Raw genomic sequence first — 18009 nt, 5'->3', positions numbered from 1 at the left:
ATGAAGCCCTTGTATAAGATCTCTATAATCATCTACAATCCTCATCAATGTCTTGTTGTTGGCTTTATTGGCTTCTAGCTCAACATCATTTTTCTGCTTATGGCGTTGATATGAAGCTTTCATATTAGTAATGGACCTATTCAACATCTTATTTTCGACTTGACATCTTTCCAAATTGATGACGGTTGTATTGAACATTTCTTTTGCAATCCACAAATCATGAGAAAACTTCTTGGCTAGACCTTCGTGTGTCTTGCAATTTTTTCAGTTTAATGACACCTGTTATCCACTCGTCCAGGGTATTTCCTAAACTAGCCTTTTGAAAGGTTTGACTAATCTTTTGGAAATCCACAAGTATGGTTTCCATTTCTGTACTAAATTTATCATTTTCAATTTTCAAATGATGAACTTGAGCCTTATATTTCTGCAGATCTTCTTCCTTTTGGATGCCCTTACTAATACTTTTACCTTTGAATACTTTTGGTATCAACCTGATAGAATAATCAGTGACCAAACTAGGTTGCTTTTTTACCTTGAACTCTAAAATTCCATAATCCAAAATATTTTGAACTCGATGCTTGAAAGAGGTGCAATTATCAATGGAATGTCCTTGAATTCCGATGATATTCACAATGAACATTGATGCCATACCAATTTGGATATGGAGGTTGCCACGATTTCACAGAGTGTGGAGCTACCTCTCGCTTTTAGTAGCTTCTCATATAACTCCTTATATGATATAAGGATATCATCAAAATGAGAGCCACCTTTCATCTTGGATTGATCTTGAGTTTACGGTGTTAGGAAAAGACTCTTAAATACCGACAATTTGATTGCATGACTTCTTTTAATCTCTGGGAACTTCTACAGTTGTCATCATTTCCTTGGTATCTCCAAACAACTTGTTGATACGAATGATGACTGTGTGTGATATCTCAAATTGGTTAGGATCAGAAGTCCCTTGTATATCAGAGATTGCAAGATTATGTTCATTGAGCTCTTTTTCTCTTTGTGAAAGAATCTCTTTTCCTTTGGTCAAAACAGATATTCTATCCATCATCTTGGACATTTGCTTTCTTATCTCTCGTATCTCATTTTGCTCTTCGACAGAGATACGATCTTTGGGTACATACCTCTTATATCCTCGAAGTCTCTCAGGATGCCATTCCCTAGCTGTGTTATAGTTTACTTGATCATGAAAACCTTTGTCCATAATCAAAATCTTTTATTTTGATGTCCACTCTTGAATCAACACCCTTGATTATGCCATGATTATGTAATGTCAGCAAAAGAAATCAATATAAACAAGTTAGAAGAAAATATAATGTATTTACAGAATAGACAAAGATAAGAAAAATGGTTAATAATATTTAGTGGAAAGGAAAAAGATTATATACATCTTAACCTCATTCTTTCTAGTTCCATGCTTTGTTTGGAAAAATAACCTAACAACATTATTTCTAGTTTGCATGCATTTATTTCGGAAAATAAAACAATACTAAATAAATTAAAAAGCTCAACATGCTTTTCCTTGTGTGCTAACCTTATGAGACTTATTTAGGTCAGATTCTACCTAGACTGAAGCTCTAGGTTTATTACATGTTGATTTATGGCTCTAAGGTAAAAAGGGTTAACGAATTATCCTTTGTTGGTGCCCCCTTGGACTGCCAAGCCCTCAATCCTGGTCCATTACAAACTTTCAGATTGAGTTCAAATAGAAGGAACACACTTCCTTATGTCCATACGGAGGTGAAAACCACACGAGGAACATAAGGTGTGAGCTCAAGGAATGGTCCCCTATCCCATACGGAGGTGAAAACCACACGAGGAGTAGTTTCTCATTCATACTAAATATGATAGAGCGGGGTTTCAGCTCATGTCATGATAATGCAATGCATAGTGTGTGAGGAAAAGCTCTCAAACCTTGACAAACAACCACTAAAAAATGAATCATAATATCTAAAAACATTAACAAACCAATTAGTACAACTATTTATACAAAAAATGGTTATTAAAATAATCAAGGGAAAAAACTAAATTAAAACAAATTTAAATTTATTGTAAAGGCAATTAATTAATAAATTGGTGGTTTGACTCTCTTTTAAAAAATGTCTCCAGCGGAGTCGCTAAGCTATCGAGACGATATTTTACCAGGAGAAAACAAGTGTCGTTATTTTCTAAATCTCGTCTCGAAAAAGTAAGTATTTTTCTTCTGGCATAAGATAAAACACAATTTTGAGGAGTCAGCACCAATCATTTATCGAGGTGTGATTGGTCACCAAAATGATATGTTATTTTAATAAAATTTATAAAAATATTATTAAAATAACACAAAAAGGGTCTGCTTACCAGAAAATGAGTTCGGGGGTCGATTATGTGTGGGGAATGATTAACACTCCCACAACGCCAAAAATTGGTACCTTGGTTTATTAATTAATGTCTTTGCAATAAATTAACAAATTTGTATTTAATTTAATTTATGATCCCTTTAATATAACCCAAATACATATAATAATTTTAATGATTTAATCAAGAAAATATAAAAATTAAGGTTACTATTAATAAATACTTAATATGCAAAGTACTATAATAGTAAATAATTCTAAAAATAATATTTAAAATTATTATTTTAAAACTAAAGGATTAAATTAAAAAATAATAAAAATCATAATCCTAACTCGAAATATTATAAAATATAAGTACTAACCATGCAATTTATTCCTAATTACTATTAGATTAAAATATAAATTATTAAAATAATATGGACTAAATTTGATATTTATCCTAAATATATATAAACATACAAGAAGGACTAAAATAAAATAAAGTAAAATGAAAAAAAAAATTAAAAGATATAGAAACCTGATTTTGGTTACTATAATGGAAGATTATAGAATACAGAGACCACAGACGTGATTTATCAACCCTGAAATTACACAGACACTCCCTCCCAAAACGACGTAGTTTTGAGGAGGGTATAAATAGGCCTGAAATGCTCATTTTTCCTCATTTTCCCTGATTTTCATCTTTTGCTTCTCTCTCCTGAGAAGCTCTCCCTTCTCTCTAAACTCCCTCATTGGAGGGAGTTTCGGTCATCGGCCGACCACCGACCGTCCACCGACAGTCACTATTCCAGCCACCATCGATCACAATTCATCGCCGCCAGTTACTATTCGGTCAGTATTTAAGACCGAAAAAATCAAAATAGCTCAAATTGTAGATCGAACACCCTAAACCCGAAACCACCCTCCTTTTTTCCTAAAAAACTTCAAAACGACCTAGATCTAAGATTTTACCTTCGGTAAAACAACTTTTCCGACGACGTTTGGGCTTCGACGAAGGTAAGATCTCCTCTCATTTCTTCTCCTTTCGGTTTGTTTGCTGCTCGTTTGGTGTTGCTTGCTCTCTTCCCGTACTTGTCGTTGTGTTCTCTTTTCTTTGCAGGGAAATCAAGGCTTTTCATAGCCCTCAAAACACTGTTTGTTCGGTGAGTCACCGGATCTACGATGGTGACTCATCATATAGATGATGAAGTGTGCGGCTATCCTCGCTTCTTCTGGATCCTTCTCTTGGAGGCGGCGGCGTCGTGGTGAGGTGTCACTGGAGGCGGCGGCTGCTAGGGTTGGACTTGTAAACGGGCCTCCGTATTTTGTTGTAACTGGGCCTTTATTTTTATTGCATTATTTGTAATAATAATATAATTATTTTAATAATAGTAGTAATAATAATAAATATAATTAGTATCGGGAACGGGACAAAAACTAGTGTCGACAGCTAACCCGGTCCATCATGCCAAGCTTAAGCACGTTGAGCTGGATTTATGTTTTGTTAGGGAGAAGGTTATGGATAGATCTTTCCTAATCAATTATGTTCCTGCTCTTGATCAAATAGCTGATGTGTTAACTAAGCCATTATTTGCGCCTTTTTTTGTTTGGCTTCGACAACAACTCAGAGTAGTTTCGGCAGAAGAATTAAGATTACAGTCGGTCAACAATGTGTTCCTACATCAACAATTGGAAAAACTTGAAGAAGCTTAGGAAAGGAGGAAATAGGAAGTATGTTAGTATTATCAGTAATGTTGTGAGGTTGTACAAGTTCTTGTTAGTTATCAAGATTCAAGATTCAAGGTTAGGGTTCTGTTATTTGAGTAGTTATAGATAGTTGGATTGTATAAATACGTTGGCTAGCTTGATTAATGGACAAGTTCTGATTCTGAGGTGTTTTTCATTAAACACTGCTCATAATCTTTCATTTGGTAAAAGCAAGTGACCTTGCCGCGGGTTTTCATTGAGGGGAGATAAGTGGGAGGGGCCGAAGAGATCAAACAGCTAAACGAGACGGGCGAGCTTAATAAGTTAATGGAAGGACTGTCGGCGGCCAAACTCGGCAACTACGACGTTTGCGGCAGTTACAGGTTCGTATTGTGCAACGGATGTAACGGTAGCTGTAAACTGTACACTGAAAAAACTGGGTTCAAGGCTTGTACAGACATTAATGAAAATGACCTCATCGTGTGCCTTTCTTGTTCTTATGCAGCCTTCTAAACAGGGAAGAACGAGTGCCATACAAATTTTAAATATTTTCTATCAAGTATGTAGTTTAGTACATCTTAAAATTTTATTACTTTATACCCTTAAAATTTTTATTATAATTTTTTAATATTTACATCCATCACGTCTCTAAACATAACTTTCTCAACTAATTGTAGTTTTTTTTTATATATAGAGAGAGAGTGGGTCTTAACGAAACTGAAGGATCATTTGTTCATATGTTAATGGAAGGACTGTCGGCGGCCGAATCCCTATTTGAGAAAGGGAATGCATAATGATGATGCATGCTGGTAGTTGTAGACCTAGACAGAGACTTCAAATCTACTCTGAGTTTAGCCATGAAAAACTGCACAACACCAAAATCCTTCAGATCAATAAACCATGGATGATGGAGGTTCAACTCCTGAGATGTAACCTTTAAAGGAATTCTCTGAACAACTCATTTTAGGTAATGCTGTTACAAAAAATTGATTTTAAGTACGGGCAAAGAAAATTAATTCCCTTATGAGTTTTTATTTATTTTTTCTTCCAAAACTAAGAAAGCCCATTGCAAGGTTACAAGTTACCACAGAGTTTCCACATTTGTTGGGGCCTTGCCTTTATGCAAGGTTAAGAAAGCAGAGCAGTTTCTCAAAAGCTTACCAGTAATGGAGGACTCCAGTTTTGATATGAACTCGAATATCAATTTGATAAATTTGAGAATTGAATTTGGTTATCCAAGTGAACAATGGAATTTGAATTATCTTGAACTCGATGTAATTGAAATCTAAAGTGATTAGAACTTGAATGGATTAATCCGGGGTAAGGTAAGTACAAAACAATATTTGTTTAAAGATAATTAGAGACAAATTAATCAAATTCGAAACGATTACCACCTAAAATAAACTTCATCTAAAATCATCCATTAGAAGTCTGAATTGACTATATTGAAATTGATCCAACCCAAAACCAACAAACTTGTCCAAAGTGTTACATCAACTATATATAACTCGGGACATTAATTATCACAACAGATGTCTCAGCTTGAAAAAGACGGTGGGGCATTTCCTATTGCACCAGGGGAGATTGTCTGGTCTCTTTATAACGAGTCCAATTCTACTCATAAACCAACAAGTAGAAGCATTTACGTTTTAAGGAAGTGTGGTCCACAAAGTAGAGCATGTCACAAGGCCTCTGCAACCCCCGAGCACGTATGGTGGTGGCCCGGCCACTGAGCCCCTCCATGTGTTGAGTTAGAATAAGAGAGCCATGTCACTATATCATAACTCTTTTTTCCTGTACATGGCTTCTTCTCACTCTCCAATGAAACTACTGAATTTTGAGCTAAAAATCCATATTTTACTTCCCTTAGCATTCATCATTATCAGGGTTCGTTGTCCCTTAAGAAGCACACTTGTGATAAACAAACTCGCTACTCAGAAATAGAAGAGTGAAAGGGAGGGAAACATGGAGGAAGAACTGTCAAATTGTATGAAACTGAAATTGAGAACAAAAAATATACATTATGAACTAAAGAGATGACAAGATCTTCTCCAATGATAAGATACATACATATTTATGAACTTCATACCATCTCTTTTTGCAAGCAATGGATAGTGTGTAAGCCCTTCTAACCTACATGTCTTAAACAATTTCTTGCGTGGCAAGGTAGACCTGATTCTACAAGGCTGCTCAAAACTTGCAAGCAGCTCCCACTGGGTCCTTTCCTTTTCTTGGTGAGGTTATTCAGCAGCTAGGTGTGAAAGAGTCCATGATTCTTTTCCTTTAAACTGACGGCTAAACCAACAAGTTTATCAGAAATGTAACAACAATAATGCCTCTTACATTTCTTGTGGATTGATGGCTTGGTCTTGTGCTCTATTATATAGATCAAGTGTGTCCATATGGTTCGGTTCCAAGCAGAGTGCTGCTTCACAGTCACAGAGAGCTGACTTCATATCACCCATTGACTCGTAAAACGCCGCTCGAAGATGAAGTATTTGCAGGTCAGGCTTGAAAGCTATGGCTTTTGTAAGCTCCTCAACTGCTTCAGTTTCTTTTTGGTCATCCATTAACACTAACAAAGTAATCATATAATGCAGCATGTGAGACTTTGAAATTTATCAGATCATATATATGTGTGTGTGTTTGTGTGTTAACAAAAAAGTAATATGAGTTTCATGCCTTTTCTTTGATGATAGTTTTTCTTTGAATCAAATTACAGAAACAGGAAAAAAAGGAGATAGAAAATTACCAGCTGCCCTGTATCTGTATGGGTAAGTTCTTCGTGGATCTAGTTTTGTGGCCATGTTGAGATCATCCTTTGTCATCTCACGATCAGAATATTCGGATCGTTTTTCATAAGCTGATGCATTATCATGTGCCTTCTTGATTAGTTTGGACATCTCATCGTACGCAGCTTTCCGCTGATTTCTTAAAAAATATACACGTGCTAAGCCTTGATGAGCTCTTGTGTGTTTGATTTCAAGGGCATTCATATAGCAGGTTGCAGCTTGATCTAGTTTACCACAATCCACAAGTATTGTGCCCAAATTATTGAGTGCCTGTAAAATATCACCAAGAACAGAAAATTAGTATGAAGATTGTCAAATAACTGAGTCCAGGCAACGGTGTACTCACTTGTCCTTTCCGAAGACCGTCTGAAGGGCATCGAAGGGCTTCCTCCAGAAGCTGAATAACATAAGAAGAAGTTTCGGGATCCAAACTAGAGTCTGCTAATGTGTATGCTTTCAGGAAAAAGGCTTCGAACGACCTCTGAATCAAAATGGACTTCTCAGCTCTTGCAAGAGCTTCTTCATGATGGCCAGTGTCATATAGAATCCATCCTTCATAAACTAACTTTTCATCATCAGAAACGGAAAGATTACGAGCTAATCGCAAACACCGCAAAGCAGCCTTCTGACAGTTCAGCCTACAATCATACGTTTATTCTCTAAGCATACTAAAAATCCACATAAAGAACAAGAATTGCAGTAAACAAAAACTTGATAAGCTTACCTCAAAAGTAGAAGAGATTGCCGAAATCTAAGGACACTTTTTCCAGGGTCGTTAACCAGCATCTGGTGAATGACAGCTAGAGAGCCGATATCATCCACAGAAGACCATCGATTGTAGAGTTGCATCCAGCAGTCAGCCTGACTTCCTTGCTGGAACTTATGGTTCAGGAGCTCAATCAATGCATCACCTCTTACTTGCCCATGGAACATTTTGTAATTTGGCTCCAAAGTTAACAATGCTCTAATATCTCTCAAGGCACTTCCATAATCCTCAATTGCTATGAAGAACCAAGCTCGCAATTCTAGGCAATCGGGTGCAAGCTTGAATCCATGATTCTGTCAATCTCTGAAATAGCAGCCTTAGTTTGCTTCTCCTCTACCTTTGAGACTGCTCTATATTTGTATGGGAATGGCAGGGTGGGATCCAATTCAGTTGCAGTGTCCAAATCCACAATCTTTTCCTTCCCGACATTATATAAAGACCGTTCTTGATACATCCACCCAACAGCTTTATACTCAGAGATAAGTGAACTCGTCAACCGGTAGGCTGAATATTGTTTCCCTTGCTTGTACATACATCTTGCCATACCAGCTAATGAATAAACATGACCTGCCTCACTAGCTGCTTCGAAACAACATTGAGCACTTCCGTATTCTTGCCTCTCAAGCAACACACAACCCAACTGATGCAAAGCTATTGCCTTCTGCCACTGCTCCATGGCACATTCTCTCAACCTTTCTAACAGCATCACTGTTGCGTTCGACAGCATGTTCTCTTCCATAGCCACCTGGCTTAGGAAATAATACAATGGAAAGAAGCATGCCCTGCTGAAGCCAATCTCTCCCTAGCCTCAAAGCTACAAAATATATTCATTACTTTTGGGTCGTAAAGAGAACTCGGAAGCTCTCTTAGCAACACTTGCAAACATGAAGATATTAGAACATTTGCCCTTTCTTCTAACCCAAATCGATAAGATCCAAAGCATCCTCCATGGAACTGACTAAAGAAGACAAATGATTATCACAAGCAGACTTCATTTCCTCACAGCAGAACCTATTTGCAAAAGATAAGAGTTCAAGAACAATCTCGGGAGAAAACGAGTCGACCCTCCTTGTCCTACTGTACAAATCCACAGCTCTCATTCCCTCAACAGAGATATCATTTTGTGAGAAATCAATTTTATAAGTTTTTGACTCCATGAAACTCCCGTATAGCATTGCCTTAAATGGGCTTGAAAGTGAAGCAATTTTGAACCGAACGCAATTGATTTCCTCATTGCCAACACAAAAAGAGATATCACTATCTTCCTCCAATCTCAAAAACTCGTTCCCCTCGGAAATATGTTCATTGGTGGACTTAGTACACTCTTCATAACACTTGCAATGGTCATAAATTGAATTTGGATCGTATCCGGATACCAGGGCAGCTTTAGGACATTCAAGAATGAACCTACTACAATCCATTGGTGATACACCATCAAGCTCATCTTCTCTCCTCTCATACCTTAACCAAGACGATAAAACCACCTTCGAGTGCACATCAAAGGCATGTTGCCGCGCAGCCCGGAGGCATCTTCTCAATAACTTGGGATCACCAAGGCTACTCAAAATCGAGTACTGCTCAATGCATATCAAAGATTTCCCCGATTCCGAACAAGCTTTGAACCGACGGTAAAGGCCGGCTAAAGTTTCTATCAACTGAACGGGTTTCAAGTGAGGTTCTATGGGTGGTTCAAGAAGGTCAGTTCTAGGGAGTCCGAAAGGAAGCAGTGTTTTAGCTATTGAGACAGAGGAGGCCTTATTGGATTTGAGTTTTGACCCTATAAAATTGACCCTATGGTTACCAAGCTCACTGGATGTGGAAGAAGAGGCAGTAGTGTTAACAACAGTGGAATCTGGTGGATTCAAGGCATGAACTTGAGTGCTTTTGAACCTTTCTATAACCTTAAGACCACGCATTTTTTGTACAATCACTAATATACCCTAAGGTAGTTTTCCTTCAGTTTCTTCTTCTTCAAATATATACACAAATTCACTATCTTCTATTCACATAGAAATACCTAATCTATCTCAATAATCAACAAACAAAAATGAAAGCACAGAGATTTGAATAAAAGGGTTGTTTTTCTACCTCCTTTCTTTCCTTCTTCAAGCACAGGGAAAGTGATTCAGTGCATAAAGAAGAGAACTTTGCAAAAGTTTTAGCCTCTTAGTTTCATTGAGGTTCTCCACAGCTTTTTTCCTTCCATTTCTCTCTCTCTTGGGATAGAAAATAATTTGTTTTTTGTTTTTCACAGTGAAGGCTTATTATATGAAAAGTTTGGCAGTTTTGGCGTTGGGGTTATCAGGAAGAAAAGTGGTTGCTTCGGTGGCTAACTCCAAGGCTAAAAACAGACCAGTGTGGAGCCGGTAACCACTGGGTTATTGCCACGTCATTGTAAATGAAGATGAGGACTGGGAACATGCCAACTAATCTTGGTCAACGGTTGGAGCAGATGAATTGATCTCTATAATTATGGTTACTTAAATAACATTAAAACTTGATTAATATGGACTTATCAACAGGTTAAGCAAAGGTAGGTGCCCCTAATTAAACAAATACTATATATATAAATATTAACCACATCCCCCATGAATGCATCAAAATATTAGGTCTTATTGTGGTTTTAGTCCCTTTACTATATTGAAATTTGTGAAATCTCTCTATTTTATTTTTTCATAATTTGATATTTGATATTTTTATGTTATTATTAGATATAAACTAATAATATTTAGTTTCTATCAATAACGTGATGATATGATTTTTTTAAGAAAAAGAATTTAGATGGATATGTAAATTCATTTTCTTGAATAATTTGAAGTAATTACAAGGTAGTATTTGTTTAAAATATTTATTAGCCATCGACAAAGAATTTTTCTTAGTCATTAATAATATATACACATTCTGCAGACTCAGTTACCTCTCCGACCACTTAGATTGATTAATGAATTAACTATAACTGACCACATTTATACACTACGTTAACTGTGTGACTAGATAACATAAAAAAAACCCCACATCATCATTTTACGAGATATACATATAATATTATAAAAACCATAGATTAACTTTGAAGTAGTTGGATTGAATCCTAAATTTTCAAAATAGAAGAGGGATTAAAACCATAATAGATCCATGTATTATGGACCCTATTAAAGCCTACACAATATATGTAGTGACATTAAAAGATAAGGAAAAACGCATGATAGATCTAGGGCATGGTGGAGTGATTGGATCATGTAATAAGATGATGGGTCTCATCGCATACCAAACAGATCCTACGGCTGAGGCTGATGTTTCCAAAATTTGAACGACAATTTCCTTCAAAATTTATGATGTTTTCAGTCATCACAAGAAACCCCATTTAAATGTAATATTATACATTCAGCTCTCAGTTTTCTTACGTCAATAAATGTATTAAACAATATGTCTTTCCTTAATGAAGTTTGATATTCCCATTGACAGTCACCATTGCTATCAAGAATCAATGCTAAACCAAAAGCAAAAACTATTCTATTATTATTCTGTCATCACAAACCAGAGAAAAGAAATGAGCTTGGTGTGTCTAAATCATGGATGGTCCTGCATATTTAACCTTTTCAGATCATTGATTGTATAATAAAATATTACTATTATTATCAATGTAGAAACTATGCATATACCAAGACACAATGAAAATGATTCTCTAATTAAAAAAACAAATACATTGATGAAAGCTTAGGTAGCCTAGCCAATAGATCTAAGTGCGTCGTATTTTTTCATCAAAACAATTTACACTTCTCTTTCATCCATGATGAGCTTTTAGGTATAATTATGGTTTTATTCCTTTTATTATATTAAAATTTACAAATTCTATCTTACTATTTTAATTTGGTATGATTTGATTATTTCTTTATTTTATTAATCTAGGATAATTACAAATAATTTTATATTTCTTCATAATATTTAATATGAAAAAATTAATTGTCACTAGAGTAATAACGTGAAAGTCCTTACTGTTATTAGATCACACAATTTGTTTCATTTGAAAATAAAGTTAACATACTGAATTAATAATAAATTTTAAGCTTAAAGGTGTCTAAAATATTCAAATATTTGAAAAAATTAATTAAGTTTCTGAATTTAATTTCAACCAACTAAGCCTTCAAATCGAGAAATTGAATCAAATAAATTCTGATCATTCTTGACTATTAAGCCTTAAATATTTTCTTTTGAAATATTATTATTACATGACACACTATAATTTTGTCGCATTGAATTTAAAGATTTTTAAAAAAAAATTATTAAAAATTTGAAATTATCATTTGATAATTCTGTGGCATGACATGTGATACCAATTAATAAAAAATATATTAAATTTAACAGTCAAATAATTTAACCGATTAAATTTCAGGGTATAAAAGCTTAATTGAGTGTACAAAAATCAAAAACTTAATTCATTTTTTTAAATTCGAGGGTCTCTAATAATAATGAACTTAAATTTTAATGCCACACAAATATGTAAGGGTGATTCTTAAAAAGAAAAAACTGACATTATCACTTAAATAACTGCAACTGATAGTAATAGTATTATTAATTTATACCCATTAATAATAACACGATGTCAAATCAAAGAAGATATCTCTCAAAATTGAAACATAGTAGAGGGACTAAAATAAAAAGTGAAGCGTCTTCTTAGGTTGATTGGGGAATGATTGAAGGATGAGTTGAACACGTGGTGTATAGTTGAAAGTTATAATTACAATTTGGGAATATATCCTTGGAGAGTGGTAGAGCCCCATGTGCAACGCTCTGTTTTGTTGCCTGCAGTGCATATATTTGATTGAGAAACAGTGGTTCCCGTGAATTTTGTGGGAATCTTTGCGCTTCACTACGTTTTCTGCATCATTGATGAACAACTAGCACAAAACTACCTTCTACAAATCTTTTCCATTAAAATCTCAATTTTACTCACTAATCACTATAACATATTGCATCCAAACTACTTAAAGAGTAAACTACACAGTTGATGCCACACCTCAATTTTGGGTTAAAATTTTCTTAATGTTATTCCGGAGACAAAATTGAAATTTCGGTTAAATTCGGGGATTAAAATGAATATTTAAGTAAATTTGGATCCAATTCAAAAATAAGCACAAACCTAGGGACCCCATTTGTGGTTTAACCATTTCCTAATAGCTGGGTTTAAAAATCCCAAAAACCATAAACTTTCATTTCTAAAAAATTTAGCCCCTCCCTCATACATTTCATTTTTTAGAAACTTTGAGCCAAGGAAGTTTAAACTCCGTTTCATCGTCGACTGTTGCTCCGTTTTCGACACCGCCCGCACTATCGTGATTTTGTGTCATCCTAAGTCCAACGGTGGTTGTTTTGTTGTCTCCGTCACCGGCGTGTGAAAGGGTGAGCATAAACAAGCTTCCGACGTAGCGTAATCGAGCTCTCCCCTGTTTACCGTTGTGAATCGAGGTTGGTAAGTGTCTTAAAATGCTTCAAAATAATTTTTAGAAATTTTACGTAGATTTTTGGACACCTAAAACCCCGCTCACCTCACCTTTGCATGTGGGCTTGTCCACAGCCCTGACGGGCTTCTAAAGCGGGTTAACCCAACCCAACCGCCCATCCGACCCGCCTAACCCATACGTCCCAAATCCAAACCACCCCAACAAGGCCAACCCATTTTCAAACCAAAACAAATCGGTCAAATCGAATCGATCCAAATCATTCCAGGCGAAATGAACTAAATCGTTGACTGCCACCATTGACCGCCGTTATTGATTGTTGATTGACGATGACTTTGACTATTGAATGGTTAACTTTTTTTTTCAAAAACCTCTATCTTGACTTTTTTGATGTCTTGAGTCTGATTTTACGATCCGTTTCACCAAATTCTGATCAAAAGGCCTCGAATCGAGCCCATTAAATTGAAAATGCTTAGTATTTTTAGCATTTCTGTATAGTTATTTGGGATTTGATTATAGAATTAATCTGAGATTATATTTTCATGAAAGTACTCGTGATTCCCTGATAGAGGGTCGAATAGATCCAATGCTTCCCGTTCGGTAGATCAGTACGGTTCGTGTTCTTCGAGATTACTCATAGGTTTATGTAAATTGTTTAATTAAAATTACTATTTATTTTACGAGGATTTTGATATAGTTGTTCTGATTCGTAGTATCTAGCACTACCGCTGATCGTGATAGGCAGACATGAGAGTAGGCTACCATATTGACTTCTCAACCAATTCAAGCGTGTTCCTATTGTTTTTACAATGTTGCTTGAACTATCTATATGAACTGTTTTAAAATTCTGATCATATTAAATATTCTGACTGCATAATATCTGATTTACTGTATACTTATAACATGATCCAATTATGGTTACTGTATTTTTGTGTCTGATTATGGAATATGACATGTTTTAATGTTTTAGTAAATTAAAATTCTATTTTCACTCAAATGCATGGATATTTACTATCATTGGCGGGTATGATTGCAGAAATATTTCAGGCTTAGTCTATAACTTGTAAGACCTTACCGTAAGCTCATCTGCTTTGTAACATGGTAAGACCTTACCGCAGACCCTTATGCTATTAGTATAAGGTCCTTACCGGGTGTACAGGTCGGTGTATGGTTCAAAGGAACTTACACATTTTAGCGTTCGGATGGAGATAGTGTTCATGTTTTAAAAGCATGTTTTATAAAATGATTTTGATCATGTTTTATAAAATGATTTTGATCAAAGTGTTTATCTGTATGTTTTGTACACCACAAGGAGCACACTGGCTTTTTCGCATATTCTTTAATTTTTAACTTTTAAGATATTATCCGATAGTAGGCTAGCAGACTTGGCTAGGAGGATCGATTGTTCTCCATTTATGTACCACTATATATTCCCTTATGCCAAACTCTGTTATATTTTGGTGACACGTGTTTTTATTGTTACCTATATGTATTTATATTTATGATATTTTGTTCTGAATTTTCATACGAACTTCTGATGTTGCTATATATATATATATATGTATGTTTATTGTATAAACTCTACCGTTATTTTCGTATTTTACTATTATATGTATTTTATTCACTGGAATAGATTTCAATTATGGTTTGAAAATGAAAAAGAATTCTGATTATGACATGTGACCGTATATATCTGTTTTGATAAGTGCTCGAGGTCATAAACCAAGTCGTGGTCATGGCCGGGGATGAGCGACTTGACCTTCTGTTTCTATAGATGATCTGACGTTAGAGCGAGATCCTCATACTTTGTGTACCCATCTATTTCTCGAGACGATCCGTTTACACTTGAGAGAGACCCATTGTCATCGAGGATGAGTATACTGAGATGGATGATGGTGTCATTGATAGAGCTGTCTATCGTATGTTTCAGAGGGCGACTAGAGCTTCTACTAATATATCTGATGTTGATATATCATTGTCTCTGGTGGTTGCTAGAGTAGTTCTTTTTTAGGGTTTTACTAGGGACCTCCGACTAGTGTTGAGTACTGGTTGGAGGATACTAAGAGGATTATGGATGATATTGAGTTAAGGCTCGAATAGAAGTTAATGGGGGCACTAGCCTTGTTTAAGAAGAAAAGATTTAGATGATGGCGTTCCATTTCTAGGAGTATACCATCGAATAAGCTGACTTGGGACCTTTTAGGGAGCATTTTTGTAGTCACTACATCAAAGAGAGATATCTACAGAAGCGATGCCAAGAGTTTCAAAATTTGGAGTAGTGTGATATGTTTGTCATGGATTATGAGGTTGAGTTTATTAGACTGAGTCGTTATGCTACTGGGCTGGTGGACACCGAGATAAATCGATGCTTGAGATTCAAGAATGAACTCAGATATGAGATTAAAAGTCGAGCTCTTACCCACCTAGAGAGAAACTTTGATGCTTTGGTTGAGATAACCAAGATTGCTAAGTATAATGAGCAAGTGGGTTTGGAGCGTATGAGGGTTAGAGACAGAGATCGATTCATGAAACTTCTAGTTCTAGTGATGCTTTTACATGTCCTAGCAAGAGAGGTAGGGGCAAGTCTTCTCAAAGAGTTGGTATGGGTTATAGGCCTACAACGTCAAACACAATGATTGTTCTAGCTTTCAATCATGGTGGTTCTTCTAGAGTACTACCATTATTCACCTATGATCATTGTGGGAGATGTTACTTTGGTGAGTGCTGGAATAAGATGGGTACTTTTTTATATGTGGATCTAGATTGTCCATAGTCAATTCCTGCTGGTCAGACACCAATTCAACTCTTTCTTGTACTCAGAATACAGTTCAAACTCCAGCTGGGGGTCATAGTCAACCAAGGGCATCTGGGTCTGCTAGTAGAGGTCAACCTTCTTAGAGTAGGGGTACAACTCGGACAGAGGCCAGACAACTAAGATTAGTTTATGTTGTTAGAGGAAAATAAGATTGTGATGATCCTGATGTAATTGCAAGTACTGTTACCATTTATTCAATTCATACTTTGCTCTTTTTGATCCTGGATCTACCCATTCCTATGTATCATATTCTGTATCTAGGGGTCTTAACATCCCGATTGAGAATATTAAGAGTCTTATAGGCCAGTCCATTGACTTGGATCAAATTTTTAGAGGTGTCCTATAAAGATCCATGGGGAGATCTTTTTGGTCAACTTAATAAAGTTGTCTTTAGAAGAGTTTGACTTATTATTGGCATGGATTGGCTAGAAAGATATCGAGTTAATCTCAATTATAAGACCAAGAAAGTTATTTTGAAGACTCATGATGGCATGAAGATAGTGATGATTGAGGAATATCGTGGGTTCCTAACGAATGTTTACTTTGGTAGCTAAAAGGATGATTAGAAAGGGTTTAAGGCATTCGTCGCTTATATTTTGGATACTAAGGGTTCTTGACTGACATAGAGAGAATTCAAACCATTAAACAATTTCTAATGTCTTTCCTAAGGAGTTGCCTAGATTACCACCAAATAGAGAAGTTGAGTTTGAATTGAAGTCCATTCAGTTTGACTCCATTTTTGGTGGCTCTTTATCGTATGGCCCATAAGGAGATTAAATAACTAAAGGTCCAACTATAGAGTTATTGGATAGGGGATTTATTCAACCTAGTGTCTCACCATGAGGTGCTCCAATTCTCTTTGTCAAAAGGAAAGTTGGGACATTGAGACTCTGTATTGATTATAGGAAGCTGAACAAGCTCACAGTTAAAATTAAATATCCCCTGCCCAAGATCGATGATTTGTTTGACCATTCAATGGGCTACCATATTTTGAAGATAGACTTGAGATCTGGTTATTACCAACTCAAGGTGAAATATTATGATGTCACCAAGACTTCTTTCCACACTCGATATGGGCATTACGAGTTTCTAGGGATATATTTAGGGTTAACCAATATCTATGCTACCTTTATGGATATGATGAATTAGGTATTTCAATCTTATTTAAACCAGTTAGTGGTCATGCTCATATACAACATATTGATATATTCTTAGAATAAACCAGAGCATGATGAGCATTTCAGGATCATTCTACAGACTTTGAGGGAGCATAATTTGTTTGCCAAGTTGAGCAAGTGTGAGTTTTGGCTCATCGATGTGGCTCTTTTGGAACATATCATATCTATTGAGGGTATTCGAGCGGATCAAAGTAAAGTAGTGGCTATTCTAAATTGGAAGCAACCTAAGAACGTCTCAGAAATTCGTATCTTCTTGGGCTTAGCTGAATATTATCATCGTTTCATCGAGGTTTCTCTATTATTGCATCTCCTCTAATGAAGTTGTTGAGGAAGGACATTCCATTTGTATAGTATAAAGCTCAACATCTAGTTTTGAGAAACTAAAGACTTTTCAAACTGAAGCTCTAGTATTGATTTAGTATGAGTCTGGGAATAATTTTTCAGTTTACATCGATTCTTCCCACTCTGACTATAATGTGTTCTGATGTATGATGGGAAGGTTGTGGCTTATGCGTCCCATCAATTAAAGTCGCATGAGCGCAACTATCCCACCTACGATTTGGAGTTAGTTGTAGTGGTCTTTGCTCTAAATATTTGAAGACACTATCTCTATGGGGAGAAGTGTTATATATATACCGACCATGAGAGTATGAAGTATTGTTTACTCGGAGAGAGTTGAATCTGAGGCAGTCGCTGATTGGAGCTTCTGAAGGGCTATGATTGTGAGATAGAGTATCATCCGAGCAAGGGAATTATAGTGGCAGATGCCTTGAGCTATAAGGCAATATTTGATGTTAGAGCCTTGTTTTCCAGTTGAGTTTGTATAACGATGACAATCTGTGGGCAGAGTTATAGGTTAAGTCGAATTTAGCTGAGGAGATTAAGGCTAAGCAGCTCTTAGATAGCTCATTGTTTTTAAGCATCGAGAAAATTGAGCAAGGATCGAACTCATATTATACTCTTGATCATGA

At 35.8% G+C, this 18009-nt stretch overlaps 1 pseudogene; it reads right to left on the bottom strand.

Moving 5' to 3' along the window:
- Positions 1 to 6131: 6131 nt before the first annotated feature.
- On the bottom strand, positions 6132 to 9787 carry LOC120179205 (annotated as a pseudogene).
- Positions 9788 to 18009: the final 8222 nt, after the last annotated feature.

This window comes from Hibiscus syriacus, unplaced genomic scaffold (assembly GCF_006381635.1).
Source record: "Hibiscus syriacus cultivar Baekdansim isolate YM2019G1 unplaced genomic scaffold, ASM638163v2 tig00112407_pilon, whole genome shotgun sequence".
Taxonomy (NCBI): domain Eukaryota; kingdom Viridiplantae; phylum Streptophyta; class Magnoliopsida; order Malvales; family Malvaceae; genus Hibiscus; species Hibiscus syriacus.
Note: the sequence above shows the minus strand (reverse complement) of the source record. Positions and strands in the feature narration are given on the sequence as shown.